The following is a 12,984-nucleotide window of genomic DNA, read 5'->3' on the forward strand; positions in this document are numbered from 1 at the left end:
TTGGCTATTTCCTTTTCCAATCTCACAGATTTGTTTTTCTCAGCCCTTGTCTCTTGGTGATATATAGAAGCCTGAGTTTCCAACTCAGATACCAGTGCTTGAGTAGCTTCCAGCACTTTATTTTGTGCCAATACTTGGTCACTGAGTCCCTTGTTCTTCTCACAAAGGGACTCAATTTCCTTCTGTGAGGCTTGTATTGTCTGGGCATAGTCAAATCTCTTCTTTTGCAGGAGACTTATCTCCTCCCTTTGTGCACTTTTGGCCTGTGTTGCCTGCTCTATGTCAAACTCTGCTTGCCTCATCATACATTTTTCATTTTCTATCCTCATGTCAGTGAGTTCCTGAGAACATAACTCACTTTTCTCCATGTCCTTCCTTAACTGACCCACTTCCTGACACAGGGCACTTTTCTCCTGATACAATTGCTATTCACTTACCCGAGCTGCTCTCTCTGTTGTTTCAGAGTGTTCAGATTTACACTCATCTGGTCAAATCACGCCTGGGAATGACATCCCTAATGATCAACTGACTATTCTCATCTTTCAGTTGTTTTATCTACATTTGAAATGTGAAAATGTTTTCTAAGCAGGCTCTATTGTGAACAACCTGCTCACTTAATTTGTGTTGACTCGCTCTCAAGAATTTCAACAACTTCTTGATACTCCTATTTCAGTGCAGAAAATTGAGCATCACACTCTAAATTTGCTTTCATTAACTCATCCTTTAGTTGCTGAATAATGTCTTCTAATTTAAACTCTGAATATTGACTCTGTTGTGCTTTTTCCTCTAATTGTTTCAACTCTCTCTATGCTTGGTCCAAAAGCTCAAACTGGTTTTGCACAAAGGCTACAATATCCTTGTATCTTTCTTCCATGATCATCATAAGCAAGTAGATATATGCTGTGAGCTGAGCCATTTTAATTGCTCATCTCTGCTGGTCTGTGTTATATAAATGTCTGTCAGGGTCTGATGTAACAGCCCATTATCCTGCCACATATCAAAATTTGCAGAGGCAACTACCTGCATCATTCAAGCTTGCCACAATTCATGCTCCCGTTCTATCCATTCACCTTCAATAAACAATTTGGATAGAAGGTGCTTCCACGCCATATTGATTTCTACGGTGCTCATTCTGAAATGTGTTCTGCACCCAATACGCTCTCTGTGCAACGGCAAATCCTCAACCCTGTTCCTGCTTGGTTTATACTCACAATGACAACTCAAATCAACACTGTTTTATGTACACATCGCCTTGAAACACAGGGTACAGGTCTGAATGGCGCCTTCACAATGCAACACAACATTCCATCCACTGCAATGCAATTACACCCCAATGAATAGTCCGCTGCTACTGCACAGTCATGAGTGGAAACTCTCTATCAGTCCTGGCACGAGCCCCCAGTTTTGTCGCGGTTTATTACACAGTCACACTCAACTCTGAGAGTTCCTTTCCCCCAAGGAATGCGGCACACAACAAAGCACTTTTAGTTTGTTAAGGTTCACTTTGGTAAGGCCTCCAACCCGTCTCGCACCCAATACCAACAAATACCCGGTGCCACAATAGACTAGGAACAGGCCAGTGTGTAGTAAGAACATAGATGTATTAATTTATTTAAACCAAATATGAGAAATAGACTAACATCAGCCACCAATGCTGTGGCAACACAAGAACAAAAATGACCTCCGTAATGGCACCAACACAGAGATAATACTGAGATATGCAGTCACGATCTCCCACAGCTTTCTTTTCAGATCCCTCACCAATGCTGAAAAAGAACAATTAAAACACACAGTGATTGCTGAATTGGTTATAATACTTTTCTCCCAGCAACCCCCACCCTCCAAACATCAATCAGACTTGACCCCTCTGAATTGAAGGCCAGTGGCAGAAAGTGGGAACACAATGGGAACATCGTTTTGGGATTCTGATTATTGGAAAAAGGGATTCAAAGGGCAAAATCATTTTTTTAATACTTATTACCACAGATGCAATATGAGTGAAAGAAAAGCAATGGGAGAATTTGTTTTTTGCCACACCTAAAAAGAACAGAAAGGGCTTTGTGGTTTTGATCAGAGCACAATGGGAACACTGCACACTAACATTGAAACAGGATTTTGGGATTCATTATTCTGGCAAATCTTTAGATCTGTACCGGCTCAAAGCACACTGGGAAGAGCTTGCAACTTTTGAATGCTAAGAAAACACATCCCAGGATTTCTTTAGGGGAATTCATTGATTTACTTTGATTAAATATGCTAAGGATCTACACAGACAAACACAATATTTTCAATATTTTGCTCTGGGGAAATAACTAAAACAATGCTTGAAAAATGCAGGGCCTACACAATCTATGGCTTTGGGGATAGTTTTACTTGCAGGAGAGGTCTTGTCATCTGCATCAGGGAACAGCAGGGCACATCTGGGTCAGCAAGGGTCTCAGTCCTTAAAGGGGTCCCAGTCAGCTTCTATGTCTCCTGGTCTGTGTCTCCAATGCAAAATTTACGGCCTCTCTGCTCAGGTGTTTCTCGCAAGAGTTAATCAGCAGGTTGCCACCCCGAATAAGTGGAAAAAGGCCAGTTCTAATGCAAACTGATTTACTTAAAGGGGAAATGACACCACAAACTTGTTATGATTCCCGCGTAAGGGATTGGTTGGTTTTCTCTACCCACCACCCACATGTGTGCTAATAGGACAAGGAGATGACGGGTGTGAGTTAGGAAAGCTGTGGGAGGAGAAAGTTTTGTCATCCCAAAGTGACACGTGGGCTCGGCCTGTACAGACTGGAAATCTACCAACATGGCAAGTGCTCTAATTTTTCAAATCTTTACATATATGGATATATTTTTAAGCACTACATTTTAAGGAAAATCAGATGATGCTAATCTGAAGTCAGCACGCCCTTCTTATGCAGAGTTTTTTCTTCATTTACTCAGGAGCCGTATCAGTGAAAAATATGCCACTTCATAGTTCCTGTGTTAATGGTATCCTTCACCCTCACACCAACTTTCAAATCTCTCAGAATCAAGGGAAGTCCCAAATCAAATTTGTATTAATAACTTTAGTTATGTTTATCACACAAAAATCGTTTTAGCATGGTTCAAAGGTTGTTACTGTCCCCTTTAATAAAAGTCTGCAATGACCGTTGTATTTTTCCATGAACTAAACTCCAGTCTTCTCTTTATTCGCTTTAAGTTTAATTTCCCCTTAAGCCTGTGCTCAGCTAGGGGCTGGCTCATGTTTATCATCACGTCTCCATTCATGGCCTGTAATGCCCCTGGCTGCAACTCTAATGGACATTTTATGGGAATTGTGACCTCAAGGTCACTTGTGGTGAAAGAACAGGCATGGCCTTATCTGTTTCCACCCTTGTTTAAATCAAAGCAGTGTATTTCTTTCTATATATTTAAGCAATGGCCCTGATTGATGGTTGACAACCAGACCTCCCTCTCCAGGACCAGCAGAGGAAAGGTCTTGGATGTTAAGTTTCATCTTTCGGAGAAATTACTGGCTGCATGTACAATTCTGCAAGATATGGCTTTTAAACTAACACACAATGGCCCTCATTACGACCCTGGCGGAAAGTGACAGACCGGACCGCCACAGCGTAAATAGCGTTTCCGCCATTGCACGATGGAGCAAAGTGCGGCCCATTCCGACCCATCGGGCACGAGCACCACGGCATGGCGGAAGTGCAAAGTCCGCGATGGCGGAAATGACCCCAAAACGGCCCACACCGCCGCCGTACTGCGCCCTAGGTGCAATACCGCCACCCATCTTAGCGGACACCGCAGTGAGCGCCAACCGGAAAGTACGGTGACCGGAAATATACGGAAACGGAAGTAAAAACATGGGCCCGGAACGGGAACCATCCCGCCGTACACCCATAAAACCACAAAATCCACACAACCACTAAAAACACTACCCTGAGACACACCCCAACCCGTCATCCACCCTAGCGAAACCAAGAAAAATGGGAAAAGTAGCGAAGAAAGCGTGCGACCGCAAGCGGCAGGTACACTTCTCCCGTGAGGAACTCACCGTGCTAACAGAGACCCTCCAGGAGAATGCCGCCGCCGTCTTCTCCACGCAAATGACCAGGACGGCACTTGCGAACAAGAAGGCCATATGGGCTCTGGTGGCACAGCGGGTAAGTGCGGTGGGGACCGCACCCCGCAACCCACAGCAATGCAGAAAGCGATGGGACGACCTGCGGATACGCGTCCGGAGCATACTTTCTGCCAACCGCAACATTGCCACAGCCACCGGGGGAGGATCGGAATCACCCATCAAGTTGACCCCCTGGGAAGAAATCTGTGCCTCCACCATTGGAATGGAGAGCATAGAGGGAGTCGGAGGGATGGAGAAAGGAGTGCAGACATCCGAAGAATCAGGTAGGTGGCCCAAATAAAACAATGCCAAATCCACAATGTCCAATCATGTGAAGTACCATGTGTCCACATAGTGCAACAGAAACACATGGCCAGGAGGACGTCCACACATATTGGCCTGATAGCGCACTTTAAAACACACAATAAATACATCAATAATTAAAAACCCCAAAAACACCCACTACACGTGCAGCAGGCACACCCTAACTGCAGGCTGCCAAACAACTGCACCCTCACTCCACACACAAATGAAACCACCTCCAAGGCCCCGACCCAAATCACCCTCAGGTACCACCCCAATGCATGTGATACAATGCCATTCCAATTCCCACAGACCCATTAATAACCCTCGCCCTCCTTTACTCCACCACAGGGTCCGATCCAAACGACGAGCTTCAGGACACCCCTACCAGCACACCTGCAAAGAGGGCCAAGACCAACGGCCAAAGACCCTCCACCTCAGCTGCACGCATCAAGACACGGCAGCAGCACAAATCAGGTGGCAGCACAGAGGAGGGAACATCAACAGGCACCCCAGCAGCCAGCATGCCCACAACAGCAGCACCACAGGTCCCCCCAATGGATGCCACAGAAGGCACTGCCTCTGGTGGCAGCAGCACCATAGGTGACACCCCATTGATGGCAGCATGCTCCGACACAGAAGACGGGGATGTCGAAGTCACATCCATCCATGACCTGTCCCAATCCCCCTGTCTGTCCCATCCCGTACAACATGAGGATACCACGCAGGGGCACCCACAAGACGACGACTGGCCATCCCCCACAAGCCCTGTGGCAGGGCAACATGAGGCGAACAGCCCCTCTGTGACACCACCGCAAATGGCCATGGCCCAGCAGAGGCAACAGTCCCTCGACCAGTTAATCGTGCAACAGCAGCAACTGGCCACGCTCCTCAAGGACCATGCCGATGAATGTGGGGGCACTAAGGCAGACATAGAAACATCAACTGAGACACTAAGGGCACAAATGGAGAGTAGCACTGAGAGCCTGAGAGTCCAAATGGAGAGAAGCACCGAGAGCCTGAGGGGGGAACTGCATGCGACGTCCAAAGACGTATGTGCCGAACTTGCCGCAGTGCGCCGTGTGCTCACTGAGCTCTCACAAACCCTTAGGGACATGCATGGACGTGAGCAGGCAGAGACATCATCCGTTGCAAGTTCCGTCCAGGGCAGCCCCCAACGTAGATCTGGGAGGAACCTGCGCTCCACAGGCAGGGGTGCCCCTGATACCCGCATAGGGGGCTTGCAATAGCGAATGCCCACTGACAATGAGCATCTTTGGACACTGGTGTTCGGGGGGGAGGTAGGAGGGTGGAGGGGGTGTGTTGGGCTCACTTGGGTGGCGGGTCGATAGGGTGTTCAACATGATATCACATATGCCATAAACAATGCACGATCAACCAATGAGATGTGTGGACAATGATCTTTGTGTACTAGGCCATCATAGGCGTACAGTCCATGTTGTGCATGTACCAGACACACACAGTGCCACGAGTACCGTGTCCATGTATCAGCCACCAGGCGTGAGTGCTAGAAGCATGCATCAATGAGATGCTGACGAATGTCACGGCCCTCCTGTGCCTCGCGGACTCCTTGAGGTGCTGCCACATCCCCACCCTCATCATGACCATCCTCAGGTGCTTGCAGTTCTGCGTCAGGGGGCATGGGCACATTTCTACGTACGCACATGTTGTGGAGCATGACACATGCCATCACCATCTTTGCAACCTTCTCATGGCGGTACAGGAGTGCCCCGCCAGACCTGCTGAGGCAGCGGAAACGAGTCTTCAGTAGGCCGAATGCCTGTTCTATGACTACACGGGTACGTGAGTGGGCATGGTTGTAGTCCTCCTCATGCTGGTCCCGTGGGTTCCGGACTGGTGTGAGGAGCCATCTCTTCAGTGGATATCCAGCATCACCTGTATGTGGACGATAAACGTATAATGTGGAATGCCATTGCTACGTACGCACACACACCCCCCCCCTTCCTGCAAGGTCATTGCCGAATCACATACCCCACATCATCATGCATGAAATGAGACTCACCGAGTAGCCAGGATCTGTTCCCTGCGTGTCGCTCCATGTAGCGTGGTATTGTAGAGTTCCTCAAGACCATAGAATCATGGGTTGATCCAGGGAATCGGGCACAACAATGTGTAATGATCCTGTTGGAGTCACACACCATTTGTACATTCAGAGAATGAAATTGTTTTCGGTTGCGGTACTGGGCCTCCATGGCATGTGGGATGACCAATTCCACATGGGTGCAGTCGATGGCACCAATGCAACCCGGTATGCCGGCAAGTGCATGGAATCCCACTTTTGTGTTGGTAATTTCCTGCTCCGAGCGTGGTAGAGAGATGTAGTCGTCTGCGTGCTGCAGGAGGGCATCGAGCACTTGCAATAGTGTCCGTGAGAACAGTGGCTGAGAAATGCCATGCAACTGTCCGACTGTGTGCTGGTAGGTGCCTGTGGCCAGGAAGTGGAGTACAGACACCACCTTCAGTAGGGGTGGGATGGCGGTTGGGCTATCTATCATGCTGACAAGGTCAGCCTGTGTCATGTCCACGATGGCGGCTATGGTGTCCCGGTCCAAACGGTAGAGGGTGTGGATCTGCTCATCAGTGAGGTTGAACGGATGTGCTCGGAGGCGTGGGATTGCGGGCTGCCTGCGTGGTGGTAGTGGCTGTGCTGGCGGCCCTTGCTGGCCCTGCCTTGGCCTCCTCCTCCTCCTGCGTCTCCTCCGTGCGGCCGGTTGTAGTTGGTGTTCGTCTTCTTCTTGGAGTTGGAGTACTTGCAGTGCTATCAGGTCCCCCAGGGCCAACATCGCGAGTCCTGCCGGTAGCATTTCGGAGTGGGTGTGGTTGTGGGAGGAGACTGGGTGTGCAATTTATGTGTTTTCAGGCTGTATGGCCTCCACCTGTGGTGATTCATTCCACCTGTGCAAGCTGCTCTCCCCTTTGGCCGAGCACGTCCTGCACACAACGCTGCACTTCGACGCATGGCATCTTGCAATTGCAATCATGTATTTGTACCCGATGGCCGTGTAACATTGGTTGATATGTTCATTCGGCTATGGTCCCATTGTTTCACATGCAATCTTTGCAGTCGCGAACAGACTTGTGAGGGGTCAGTGGAACGTAGTACTCGAGTGACGGTGGGCCCTCATGCATCACTGTACCGAGTTGCAACGACGGGCGGGGCGTCCCATTTGTGAGTGAAGGCAGTTGCCATTTTCACACACAGCCGCTCTAGATGGATTAATTTGTGATTTCAAGCGGCCACAGATGCCTTTTCGACGTGATGTTGCAAATGAGGAATTCGAAGGGCGGCGCTTTCGGTTATCAGCTAGCGGCGAGGAGATGCCCACAGGTCTGACTGCAAATATAACGTTCTATTGTTCAATGTCCTTGAGACAGGGGCCATGGCGAGGATGCAATGATTGATATGAATAGTTTGGGATGTGCAATAGCGACGTGGGCGATGAGGCCGGACGTTCCCAAATACATGTTACTTCACTACACTGGAATTACGGGCTGGAGCACAGTGGATTTTGCAGGCTGCATAACGCACAGACTCAATGGATATTTCTAATGTTATGTGAGTAAATATTCAGGCGTTTTTATCCCGGGATGAGGGAATGATGAATGGATGCATGGACAGATGATTTGATACAGAGTTTGCCATGTACAGGGCTTCTTGGAATCTGTCCGCCTCCCCTGCGCTATGTGATGCAGGGGTGCCATAGTGGGACCATCGTCTATCTGGCCTTGTTGAGCCCTCCCTGTCTCGACGCGCCCTCAGACACTTGTGTCCATGCACGTTACCAATCCCATCTGATGGATTCTGTTTTCACAGACGCATGCACAGGTACACTCGTGTGTGATGGTGTTTCCACCTCGATATAGATAGTTATGAGTCGCAAGTGGTTTTGGGGTGGTGATGATCCTTTGGAGTGGGCTAGCATGCATATGGCTGTGGATTTAGTGTGATCATTGAAGTGAGTTGTTCGAATGTAGTTCTGATGGCCATTCTGTTCTTTTTCTTTTCTTTTGGTTGACAGGTATCTCCTCCCCTTTTGCCACTGCCATCTGTATGCCACTCCTGCAGATGGCTTTTACTCCCGACACCTGCTGCTTCGTGTTAATCAGTGGAGCAGCATTACGATCTTATGGGACGATCGCCAATGGGCCACATGCCCTTACGCAGTACTAGTGGCTCGGAGCAACATTTCGGCCTTTCAGCTGGACTAGTGCCTCCCCATTGGGACGGCCCTGCGGTTCTGTGCGCTTCCATGTTGCCTTTTCGTACGTGAATGTGGCTCTGTGTACCATGATGGAACAGGGCGTCACACAAGAAGTAGCTGGTCATTTCTTGCGGATGCAGCCCATAATGGTGAAATGTGTTTTGGAGTTCATGGCCTAATGGCTGTATAGGCTTGGTGATTTTGTTGTGCATTAAATTTCTATTCTGATATGGGCCGTGTAGCGTTCTTCTTTGCAAGTGATGTGGCATATTCCTATTTGGGGAGCGATGTATTGTGAGGAGATCTGCATTGGGTTCCAGCTTCGGAGTATAGTTGCGTGGTACTGTGCTGGGCGCGTTTGCCTACGAAGCCCAGTGAGGTCAGGGATGAGGGCTGCCAATATGACTGTTTGAATGATGTCATGCTCAGGGGCGGGGGATTAGGTTTTGTGTAACAGATGCCGGTCAGCCAGGTGGACTGGTGGAATGATGTGATTTTCGGAATGTTGCTGGTCACAGGTGCCTGTGTTTGCGTGCGTTTCTTGGTGGGGGACTGTGGTCATGTCCATTGGAATGGCTTCTGTATTCGTGCCATCTGTGCCCTGCAGCTCCCATTGGCCCCTCTTGTGATTCTTTTGTTCGTTGGCATGCATGGGTGACTTGTACATTTCACTGGTTGCATTGTGACTTCATTGCACCTACGGGGAGTTGTACTATGTGGCCAGGGAGCGGTGTACAGGCACTCAGTTGGGCCGTTTACGGTTGATTCGCGATGCCGTACTTCTCGCCATGGCGGAATGGTACTTTCCGCCGTGCTTGATGGCGTTAGGTACATGTCCGCTAGGGTCGGAATTCGCGTACCCTTGCGCCATGGTGGTATTTACGGTTTGGCATGGCGCGTGCGCGCGTACTTGGTGCAGTTAGCGTTGGCGTTCACTACGGTGTCGCTAATGGCATCGTACTTTGCGGTGACGGGTCATAGTCGCACCGAGCGCTAATCGATGGCGGTATTGCATTTCCGCCATCGTTTTTCGATTTCCGCAAGGGTCGTAATGAGGCCCAATGCATTTTACAGGACATTTTATAATGCGCCTCGTCCTTATATTCATGTGTAATGTACTTATTTAATCTCACAGTTGCAAAATACATGAGTATCACTTCTGGATTGTCCATATGTATAGGGTAGTTGTATGAGAAAACCATGTTCAAACTCTGAAAGTCTAGCAGGCACTTCCCTCTGCATACTGCCATTTGGATGAGGAAAATCCAAAAATGAAGTTCTTTTATTTCTTGTAAATGCAATGAGCTTGGTTTCAATTAAGATTTTGGGATCACAGTCTCATGTTGCATACATATATTATTGTACATGCTGCTATCTGTCTCTTTAAGTAAAATTGCAGTTCTCCATGGATTTAATAAAACAGCATTGTCAGCCACATGTCTTTCTTTTCCTTGGTATTATCACACAAATAATCAGGATGCGATATCACATGTGACGTCCTTTGATGTCTTACTTACACATTCACAACATATATTGACTCTTAGTAGTAGTGAAAAAACGGGGGATGGACCACAAACCTCCTACTGCTCCTGTTGCTCTTGTGACTAATAATAGTCCAGTCCCAATGAACACAACCCTGGGGAGCTGCTAGCTAATATCACTCTAAAACAAACCACTTCATGTAAGAAACGACCCTGTTTCTTATTCAAAACACATATATTTATTCAAAAAAGAGTGTATACATATAGGGGAAGATTCTGGTTGCCTATACATACTAATTCATACAAACATAAAATATAACATTCTCCATCAACATTGACATTCAATATTGGTTAGTACATTTTTGGCCTATGCTGTTGTGTCATAACGTTTTTCATACCCTTCTATCTATTTTTATATAGGAGGTCACTTTTGGAGCGGTGTCTTGCCACAATGTACCTCAAAAGCAAAAGACGGAATCACCTATGTTCATGTTGCCTGGAAAAAACTATACTAAGGTTGTTTGAAATAGTCACACTTCACAGTTGTGTAGTTGTATTTTGTGAGAGTTCTCTCATGTCTCTGTGTTCCTTCACTGTCTTACCTTTAGGTACCTCGCACCATCCCCTTGAGGTGCTGGTTGATTATCACCCTGCTATTCACTATAAGTGAACCAATGGATAAACAAAAAGTGGTGTCGACGCACTGCGTTTCAGCCTTAAAGAATGAGATCGTCCACATCCATGCAGTGGTCTTCCCTTGGTGATGAAACAGGCCTTCGTCAGGACAGAAAAAAGTATTTTGTGCTGATGTTAATCTTCTAATCTGATTAGATGAACCAAACAAGGACAGATTTCAAATGCGGAATGCATCAAAGGTTACACATTTCGGAAAAGATTTCCTTAGTACAGAAGAGAGGAAACACCTCTGTAAAAGGTGAGGGTGCCCAAAGGTTTCTCATCTGACCGTTCAGACTGAGTTCACTTCAAGGAAGCAGCTGCTGCAGATGATGCAACTAGACATGGAGCTCTCCTGTTGTTGCTTCAGACGCCCGGCAGCCGTATTCAAAAGGCGCGTAATAGTAGGTCAACAAAAGTCTTTGACCCTAAATTATTTATTGAACAAGTCAATTTCTTATTTACATTCTGACCCAAAAAGGCAGACATATTATAAAATTAGAAAAATGGTAGTACCAATATGTACCATCCAATTCAATCAAAAGGACTTAACTCATTTAATGCACATTTCCTATCATCCGTGACAGAACATTTACATAGAAACGTGTGTTATCAACAGAGTGATGTCTTTCTGGAGTACAAAAAACAACTTACTCAAACAAAGGTTTGGGAGAGCCCAAATAACCACTTTTAACAAAAAATTGTTCTCTACCCTAATTTCGGGAAGGTAAAACTAATCCAAAAGACAAAGGTAGAGAAACAGTTTCATCAACAGTCATTTACTCTAGAACATCACTACGGAGTGTGTAACTAACCAAGTGTACTATTCAATTTGAAAATGTATATTTTATTGATGACAATTAAGAGACAGATTTATTCCTTCATGATTTTTATCGTAAACAATTGATGCATGTTTACTTTTCATGTTTGGTCATTAGCATATTTAAATATGCGTTTTTAGGGTTGTTTTATGTAATTCACTGTATTGTAGTTTGTACCTCATGCGATTTTTATCTTGCATTGAATCTTAATAAAATAATGTTGTATTGATTATCTATTACTGAGTGGAAAATGTGATCTGTAGCGATGTTCTAGAGCAGGCTTGTCCAACCTTTTTGAATGTGGGGCCGAAGCATTAACTTTTTGTCCCCCGTTGGCCGGCGAGCCAAAAGTTAACACCCTCACCCAAAGCAGTATATTCAAAAGTGATGGTGTGTGGACACAATAGCATCACAGGCATAGCCATGCATTCCCAAAAATAGCTTTTGTTGTCAGGGGCAGTGATCAAAGGTTAGTTTCTCGTGATTTCTTCCAGTGTGTATGTGTTGATATTTCTCTGAAATAGTGGGGGCGACCGAGCGTAGCGAGGGAGCCATAACGAGCTACGGAGGGTTTGGGGGCCCCCCCCCAAGATTTCTTTTCCAAATATGGGGCTGAAATTGTGCATTTTACAGAAAAGTGACCAAAAAGACATAGGTTTACAATCAGTTCTAAAGGGGAACATGTACTTTCCATGTCACCAACAGCAGACAAGAATATTGTAGATCAATGTGTCCAATGTGTAAAACAGCACTGTCACTGATGTAACACATTGGCATGCTGGTTGTGCCCAAAATATGCCTCTGTAGCAACATGTCTATGCTGGCTGTTCCCAATTAAGGCCAGCATTGTCCTCTACAAAGCATGATTGATGCTGCCTGAGCATGTGCAGTGAGCCCAATACATATGCCAGCTTATCTCTGTAATACACATTCATTACTTCTGTGGTAATTAAAGAGGCATAATCCAATTCCAGGGGGCACCTGAGGCAGTAAAAGTCCTCCGCCATGGCCCGGTTTATTGGTCAGACCCAACATTGCAGAAATAAATTAATCGTGTCCACGGACCGGACAAACATTGAAGAAATAAAGAAATCGGGCAGGGGAGCCGACTTATGAATTTCCCGGGGGGGGGGGAGTGCCCAAATATAGGAAGTTTCATCACCAGCAGTTATATGACTGCATTTGCACGTAGTCGCCAACTTGGTGCGAGGGGGTCGGGGGTGCAGAACAGTGGAAATATTGGCTAGCATGTACTGCATATACTAAAGTCAAATAAGGAGGAGGTTTAAGCCTTCCAGTTGCATTCCAGTAGGCCAATACTGCCCCTACTCCACCCCTCTATAATCATCCAG

This window comes from Ambystoma mexicanum, chromosome 3q (genome assembly GCF_040938575.1).
Source record: "Ambystoma mexicanum isolate Mex_15411 chromosome 3q, UKY_AmexF1_1, whole genome shotgun sequence".
Lineage (NCBI taxonomy): Eukaryota > Metazoa > Chordata > Amphibia > Caudata > Ambystomatidae > Ambystoma > Ambystoma mexicanum.